The sequence below is a fragment of the Pezoporus occidentalis genome, unplaced genomic scaffold, assembly GCF_034315485.1.
Source record: "Pezoporus occidentalis ecotype Australia unplaced genomic scaffold, CSIRO_AGI_Poc_V1 ctg239, whole genome shotgun sequence".
Lineage (NCBI taxonomy): Eukaryota > Metazoa > Chordata > Aves > Psittaciformes > Psittacidae > Pezoporus > Pezoporus occidentalis.
In genome coordinates, this window is record NW_026914275.1 from 278,524 (window position 1) to 286,837 (window position 8,314).

An 8,314-nucleotide genomic window follows, 5' to 3' on the forward strand; every position below is an offset into this window, starting at 1 on the left:
TATGGCCCTCCAAGGAGGATAAATGATAAAGGCATGTACTCACATTGTTATTTGTCTATTTGTCTGCGCAACAATACACATGCTCAGCACTAAGTAGAAATTATTTTTCATGGGGAATGCAGCTTTAAGGCTTTTCAAGGTCAGAAGGCTTTGTGAGGGGGGAATAAAACCTGCAAGTGACTCCAGCTCATTTGCTGCCAGCTCTTCCTTTTAAAGTTACAACCCACAAAAGATCAGAAGTAGGCTGAGACTCTAGGAGGAATGTCCACAGTAGTACTTTTGTATTTTTGTGTCTTTTGCTAAGGTACAGGATGGCATACAGGCGTGTGACAGGCAAGGTCATTGCTGTCACATGACAAACCCTTTTCCAAGGTATTTAACACTGGTGGAACAAGCGTTTCCACTCTGTACTTGGGATACTGAAATCTCTTCTTGCTGGCTTACAGCTCATTGTCAGCAGCAATATTTTGGCCCAGTTTTGTTTATGGTAGCAGGGATAGATTTCTGGAGGTTAAGTTCTAGCAAATTCAGGCTATCAGATGCCTGCAGTGGTGCTTAACTTGCCAGCAGACTAACAAACAGCACTAAGAAATGTTCTTTGGCACTGCATAGCTCTTTGCAAGGATGACAACTCCATTTCAAACACAGAGTACTTAAAACAATATTAGTCCAAAAGTGGGAATGCAAAACCACTACCAATGTATTAGTAGCTGCTACAGAAACTACATTGTAGTTAAAAAGATCAGCTTTCCATGTTTACTTTGAAAACATACAGATGCAAGTACAAATTTTTGTAAGTTTTTAGTCTTAAACACAGTAGGGATGGCACTCTGCAATTTGCAAGATGATAGATGAGAAGCAGTATCTTTCATCAAATAATCATATTTGTCCCTTCCTTACTTAGAGAAACACTGAGACTGAACCTGGTCCAAAGCCAGCTGTGTCAGTGCAAGTCTTCCTGTCCCTTCTGCAGCTTCTGGATCTGGCCTGGCATCCCCAAAAGTCTATGATTACAAAACATGGCTTTGGCACCATGTCACACAAAACAGGGAAGGAAAACATGCTGCCAAAGTAGATATCAGGTAAAGCCAAACACCTCCTGCCTGATTCCCCCAAACAAAGCTCCATTCAGGCAGGGGGTAATATCAAATATTTATAAAACATAGTCACAGAGGAAACTCAGTTTCACACCTCCTGATTATCTTTTGTTCTTGTATTTCTTCCTTTCTATTTCAAGTTAACCAAAACCAGCAAGAGAAATCCGAGATAACGACTTGTCCCAAGACACTTGTTAGATGTATTCTTTAAAATAGGTTTTGTTTCCAGAAAACTGGTCAGAGTATTCATATTTGCATGTATCGGATTGACTCAGTCTCTTCCATTAGTGGATCTAGCAGTCAGTAAGCTAAAGCAACCTAATTTCAGTAACTTGGGATATACAAAGAGCAAAGCTAGCGACAGATTTCACAAGAAATATTCAGATATCTTGGAGGACACTGAAAAATATTTTCCACCTCTTTAATGAGATATGAGCCCATGGATCTTGCCAGGTGATAAATGGCCACTGTTTGAATAGCAGGTAGTCTGCAGGACATTATCAATGCTATGCCATCAATATTATATTGCTAACAATAAATGTTTTGACACATAACAATACATTTATATATCAATACATTTATATATCAATCAGACACTACACTCTCAATTATCCATACTATTAATAGTTTAATCTTTTTAATTGTTGTGAATGGTGCCTTCAACGAGGGTTCTGTCTGATATAAATCAGGATGGTTCATTTAATACCTCCTTGGGCAAATTCATTTACCTTAGTGGAAGTACAGAAAGTGAAGGCAGTAGAATTTGGCCTATAATCTTTGATGGATTTCTCCTGGGTTGTCTCCTCCAGCTTCATTTACAGCCGGTGCTGGCACTGATAGCATGTCTTTTCAGAGACTCTATGGATGTACACTCTACCTGCTTAATCACAAAGGTGTAGGGCAGTAAAATCTGTGTAGGGCAGTAGAATCTACTAAGTAGTTTTCTATATATATTTGAAAATTAGGGCTAAAGGCACATAACATTTTACTACCTTATTTTCTTTAAGAAAATATTTCTATCTCATTAATTGCTCCTGTCTTTGACATTACTCTGAGTTGCCTCCACTCTCTCCTATTAACATTCCTATATGTTTTTCCTCCTGGACATACATGGAGAAAGGGTATTGCCTCTGTGCTCTGGTAATATGCCATCTATGCTTTCAGAGCTGACAATTGCATTGACCTTTCTACCTGCCCCTTTGCACTGCACTATCGGTTCAACTTGCTGTCTACTATCATTTTTGGACTTCACATCTATTTCCCTCCATGCCACTGAATTTCTGTGTCTGGAGTTATTTTCCTTCCCAGATGCTCTCCATGGCTTTTAGCCAAGCAGATTCTTACTCAGTGGCATTTAGGTCATATTTATAATACTTGCTGTATGTGTTGCTGCAGCTTCCCTTCATCTTGAATATCAGGCCCTCTCTGGCAACATACTTGCTTTCACATTCCACCAAATACTCTTTTGGATTTGTATAAAACATCTTAGGCAAGAGCAGATCTCATGTGAGTGTGGCAGTTTCCACCAGGCATCATCAAACCCCTACCTTCTAACAGTTTCTTTCCCTTCTGCTAGTTAGCAGCCAGAAGACACTTACACATTCCAAAACATTTCAAATTTACATCTTAAGACTTTGGTAGAAACCACATTAATCTCAAGAAGAGTTCTTCATTCACAACAATCCAGTTTTCAAGCCAGGTTTCATTCTTATGGCCTACAATTCCACAGCGGGTGATGTACTTCAGGATACCTGCCCAGTCTCATATGGAAACTCCTGCTATTTGAACAGAAGAGAGCACTACCCCTTTTCCAACAAGGCCTGCAATGGGAGAACATCTAACAGAAAAGGAGAAGCAGGTGTCACTGTATGCAGGGACACTTCAGTACATTCCCTCTGAGGTCTGGCTATTTGTTCAAGGTTTCCAGGCATGGCTAGAGTAGGAGCAGCAGCTCAATCAGAGCTATAGCTCCAGCTGGCTGGATTGCACAAACAGTTGTCACACAAGAGCCATGTGCCCTTGCACATAGGCACAGTCCTCCCCTGGCACTCACTGGAACTCCTATGAATGTGTTGAACAAGTCCTCAGATTATGATAGAGTAAATCCTACACAGTAACTATTCAAAAACAATCAGACCTACTACACAACTGCAGGACAACATGCTTTTGTTTTCCTTTGGGAACCCCCAAAATGAATATGTCAGCCCTCCCTGTACAAAAACTATTCTGAACAGAACTTTGTGCCAACCTGAGTCTGTCCCTGAAGTTTCCTTAAGAAAGTTTCCTTAAGAAGTTTCCTTAAGAAACTTCATGCCTGTGTCTCTGCTATTGCAGAAAGGGCTGGGTACCTCTGTCAGCAGCAGATCCAATGCAAATAGAAAAAGGAAGAGGAGGCTGATGGGTCTCAGACCTCACCTGGTTTGGAGAATATGTGATTGTCAGCTGTAGCTAACCTTTATGGTCATCTCTGCACTGATGCTTTAAGAAAAGCATCAGCTTGCACCTAAATCTTCCTTCTGTGCTGATCTGCAGTGTCTTTCCATGCTCCTAATAGAGCTTGAAATTAGATCTACCAGACAGGAACAGCCAGGCTTTTTGAATTCTGGTATTTCTAAGACATTCACAAATGCTAGACTTGTCTCTTACCCACCTTATGCATCCTGGAGGTCAGAAGGAAACCTCAGAAAAGCATGAGAATTCAGAATCCAGAAATAAAAGCTGTCAAACAGGTGAATTTTATTACAGTAATGAAAGCTACCTGGCAGGAATAAATGACCACCTAACAGCATTCTTACGTACACACACACACACACACACACACACACACACACACACACACACACACACACACACACACACACACACTTACACTTACACTTACACTTAAAAAAATAACCAGCAGAGGGAAAAGAGAGCAACAAAAATCCTCTCTGTTATATCTTTACTTTTATAACTTAAAAGCTGCATAGACGGCAGAACAGTTGGTGGTCTTGCTCTGTAGCCAGCAGGGCTGTCAGCATGGACCTTCTCTTCTGGCTCTTCTTACCTTGCAGAACACAAGCGGTCTGGTGCTTCTGTATCCTGCAGAGCCCCTTCACATAGGCTTGTGGTGAAAGCAAGTGGAGATGTGGCCTGTGATGCAGAAAAGAGCTCTTTCCTAAGGGTTTCCTTCCAACCAAACTCTCCCTGCTTCTGCCACCGAGAAGATGGTAAAGAGACTCTCACTGCAAGGCTCAGCTCCCCCTTCTGCCTCAATATACCACGGAATACACAGTCAGCCTTTATCCTTGTTGTCCCAGCCACCTCTCTTTCTACAGTCTGCATTCCCCCTTGAGTTTTCCATTATATTGTAACCAAAAGCAATGGCTTTAAGACGAGAAGACTCTTCTTCTGAGTTTTGCAACTATGGCTCTCTAGACAGCAGGTTTCAGCATGTTTTAGGTACAGGCATTGCCAGGTACAGTTAGTGCTTGCCACATGGGGTACAAATTCTGCACATCAGGCACTCAAGTCCAACCCCCCAATTTAGAGGACCAGGTGGTCTTTTGACTTATCCTTATCTAGAATCACATGAACAAGGAACAAGGTAGATACAATAGGGTGCTGCTTGTCAGGTCCTCTCCTCTTTCATACCCGCTGCCTTGTCCCTGTGTCCCTCTGCTTTGACATCTGCATGGAACCAGCCTGTTTCCTGCCTGGACTCCCCCTCTCATTGTATCTAAATATGGGCTTGGATTCACAGACTTCATTACTCAGGTCTGCTTTTCTTTGTACCATCATTACTGGCGTCACTTACAGGAACTAAAAGCTGATGTATATTCTTCCTCTCGTGCATAAAACCTTTAAGTCTCCCCATGTGCTAAACTATCTCATTTAGTTTGCCTCTAACTCTTCAGCATTATACTTCACACAGCAATTAATTCATCCTCTATTTCTCACTACGCTGAAGGCTGTACCCTATTGAAGTCTGTATCTGAGCAGAGCTGGTAATTCATCAGCACTCCAATATCTCTATATACAATGTGCTCATTTTTCTATAACAGGCTTTTTTAATCTTGCTGACAATAGAAACGTTGATATTGGTAAGGTTAATGACCCACTGATAAATACCAGAAAACACTTTTACCCTCAAATAGTTTTTAATCATGGCTGCTGCAAAGTGTGACAAGAATGCTTTGTGCCAAACAGGCTTTAGAAGCAGTGCTTTCTAAATCTGTGAAGCCCCCTTTTATTACCAAAGGGGTTTCTCTGACAGTTACTGGGTTTGCTTTTGTGCCAGGTTATGAGGTTTATTACACTGGGTTAGTGTATGAACCGCCTGTCTTTTCTTTCACACCTCTTAATGGTCTACATTGTGTGTTGGATGTGCTGAGATGGCTTCAATCTTTACCTTACAAATGATGGAATCGAATCAATCAATAAGCAAGTTAATGGAAGGAATGGAAAGCCTGTGAGAGTTTTACTGGGGTACAGTCACAAAAAGGTACTCTCTTTGATAAAGAAAATACAACTATGGTGACAGGGTCAGGAGAAAGCAAGACTAACACCAATTTTTCACCCTTTAACACTGTTGTTTAAAACCATGCACATTTTAACACTGACTTGCTTGTGGGGAGATGTTTGCATTGCACTAAGAAAAAGGCATGCCCAGCTAATTTGTGTAATCGCTAAGCTGGCATGCAGAGAAAGTTAAAGAACTAGTTTCCATTTTTAATTCACATTGGGTTTTGCTGGATTGCTTCCAAGCACTGAACCAGCAAAAGAAATATGAAGCACTTTATATTGTGTTCCCTGAGATGCTGCCCCAATAAATGTCAATATAGCTTCCCTGGACCCTAAGCAGCACATGTCTGTCAGCGGATGATCTGACCCTAAACAGAGATTTCTGACTGCATAAGGCCTGTGACAAAGACAGCAGAGATGGGTATCACAGTACAGAGCAATGGGAAAAAGAAAATTCCCATTCAAAGCCAGCAGTATTTTCCAGCAGTGAAGGGACTGAAGTGGGGAAATAAAATCCAAGATGTGTGGATCTCATAAATTACATGTGTATTGTGTCTGCATGAGGAGAAAAAAGCCTTTTGCTTTGGTATGTACTGTCCTTGATTTGTTCTGTTAATTCCAAAAAAGAGGTGGCTGTAGAAATAGCTGCCACTTGCAAAGACTTTCAGTCTAAGCGAGTGTTTCAGGCATGGTAGCCAAATGCCACTTAGATCCATTTTTGCCTCACACTGAAGCCAAACAACGAGCCAAAGGACAGCGCTGGGCAAGGACAATGAACTAATGGAAATGACTAGAGATATATTACCTCTGAAAGTAAGAGGCTCAGTGAGAAATGATTCTTGTTATTTTCATTATGAAGTATAGCTCCTTTGGAAAAGTCAAGGTAACCATTTTCCCTACAGAGACTAGCCAATATGTCTTAGCTCTGTTCTGAAATAGCCTGTGCTACTTGTGCTAGCAAGAGGGCTCTAGAAAGAGTCTACTTCTGAGTGCAGATTTGTCAAGAACTGGACCTCTAGACCCAAGGCTGAACCTGACAACCTGCAAGTCATATAAAATCATAGAATCATAGAGTAGTTTGGGTTGGAAGGGACCTTTCAAAGGTCATCTAGTCCAACCCCATGCAATGAGCAGGGATATCTTCAACTAGATCAGAATACCCAGAACCACATCCAGCCTGGCCTTAAGGAAGCAATGTGGATGTAGGAACTGCCTCCTGGGTTGGATCAACGGTTCATGCGGCCCACGATCCTGACTTGGGTAGTAACAATAGGATAAATTATTCAGAGGGAGAGGGAGCATGGCAACCTAGCCATTCTCTGTTCTCTATTTACTTTTTACTCCCCCAAAGCTGTTGTGTCAAGGATGTTACAGGGTTTATTGTTCAGTCCTCATAGTATGCATTCATAGACCCTTGGTCCATGAATGTCTAAATCCCTTTCTGAACCTGCTCATACTGTGTGCCTCTACAAACTCCTGTGGCAGCAAGGTCCAGAAGTTCACCACCCACTGCATAAAGAAGAACTTTATTTTACCTTTTTCAAACTTTTCCTATCAGCTTCACTGAGGTTTATGAACACTTGAAGTGATTCAATCAGTAACTCCTGCTGTACCACAGGATAACAATAGAAATGCGTATGTGGTCCCTGTTGCTGACGCCAGAGTTCCAGAGTCCTGCAGAACGGCTTGTAAGTCTCCAGGAACACAGAAATGATTACACTTTTACACTGATTTAGTTCTAAAGTACTTTAGTAACATTATGTTGGTTTAGCCCACATAGCAGCCCCCAATGCAAAGGAAAGATAAAAAAAAAAAAGCTGGTTTTCTATGCAGGTACACACACACCAGATGTTACGTATTTTTAGCTGGCTGCAGGTGTGTGTAAAAGGAATTTTGGGACTGATTGTGGAGTTCTGCTAACTGTCTTAAGCTTGTAACATTCCAGATGAGATACAGTCCTAAGAGCCTTACTGCTAACAAGCTAATCACTTTGCAGGAGATGGCTTTTGGGTTGGCTACATTTATTTCAAACTATGTTATTCTCTGCTAATTAAACTTCTGAAAAGGAACACAGCTGACAAGGAGTTAGAGTAATTTGCTCAGTCCTTGACATTAGTCAGGAAGCCTCAAAGCAGAGGCCATTGAAGTACAAGAACACTAACCTCCAAGAGAAGAAACAGCAGTCTTTAATTAGAGTCTTACCTCAGATGATGTTGTGAGGGATGAGTTGAAGATATCAAAGATACCCAAAACACAGATGATTCTGGTGGTACGCAATCAGTTCAGACACACTGTGGCTGGTGGATCCCCAGAGGCAAAAAGAAATGGAAGAAAGTCTGAGTATAGCTTGGAGACACAGATGCAGAAACTTGGCATTTGCCCTGTGGAATTCTTGGATGCACTTGAAAGGTTCCTCTCAAAGATGAAAGTGCAGTCTCTGTTTTGTGCCTGGAATGAACTGACACCATCATATTATCTCAGACTTACTGGCAAATGGTCTTTTCCAATGGCTGAAACTGTTATTAGATTACAGAATATGCAAAACAACAGATGGCTGCTAAATTAATTGCCAAATGATTAACTCCATGGTAATGACACAGGAATTTAAGAACAAAATTTAAGGGAAGAGTCAGGTAGGAAGGAAACCTGAAAACCCATCCCATTTTCATGCCAGCAGTGGCTGGGCTCTATCTTACTAGCACTCACAGTTAGCC

At 41.4% G+C, this 8,314-nt stretch overlaps 1 long non-coding RNA gene across 1 annotated transcript; it reads right to left on the minus strand.

Moving 5' to 3' along the window:
• Positions 1-2,027: 2,027 nt before the first annotated feature.
• On the minus strand, positions 2,028-8,027 carry LOC134165367 (uncharacterized). The gene is made up of 3 exons (XR_009965501.1): positions 7,803-8,027; positions 3,748-3,815; positions 2,028-2,934 (listed from the first exon to the last, which is right to left on the minus strand). It is a non-coding gene; the product is annotated as an uncharacterized LOC134165367 (long non-coding RNA).
• Positions 8,028-8,314: the final 287 nt, after the last annotated feature.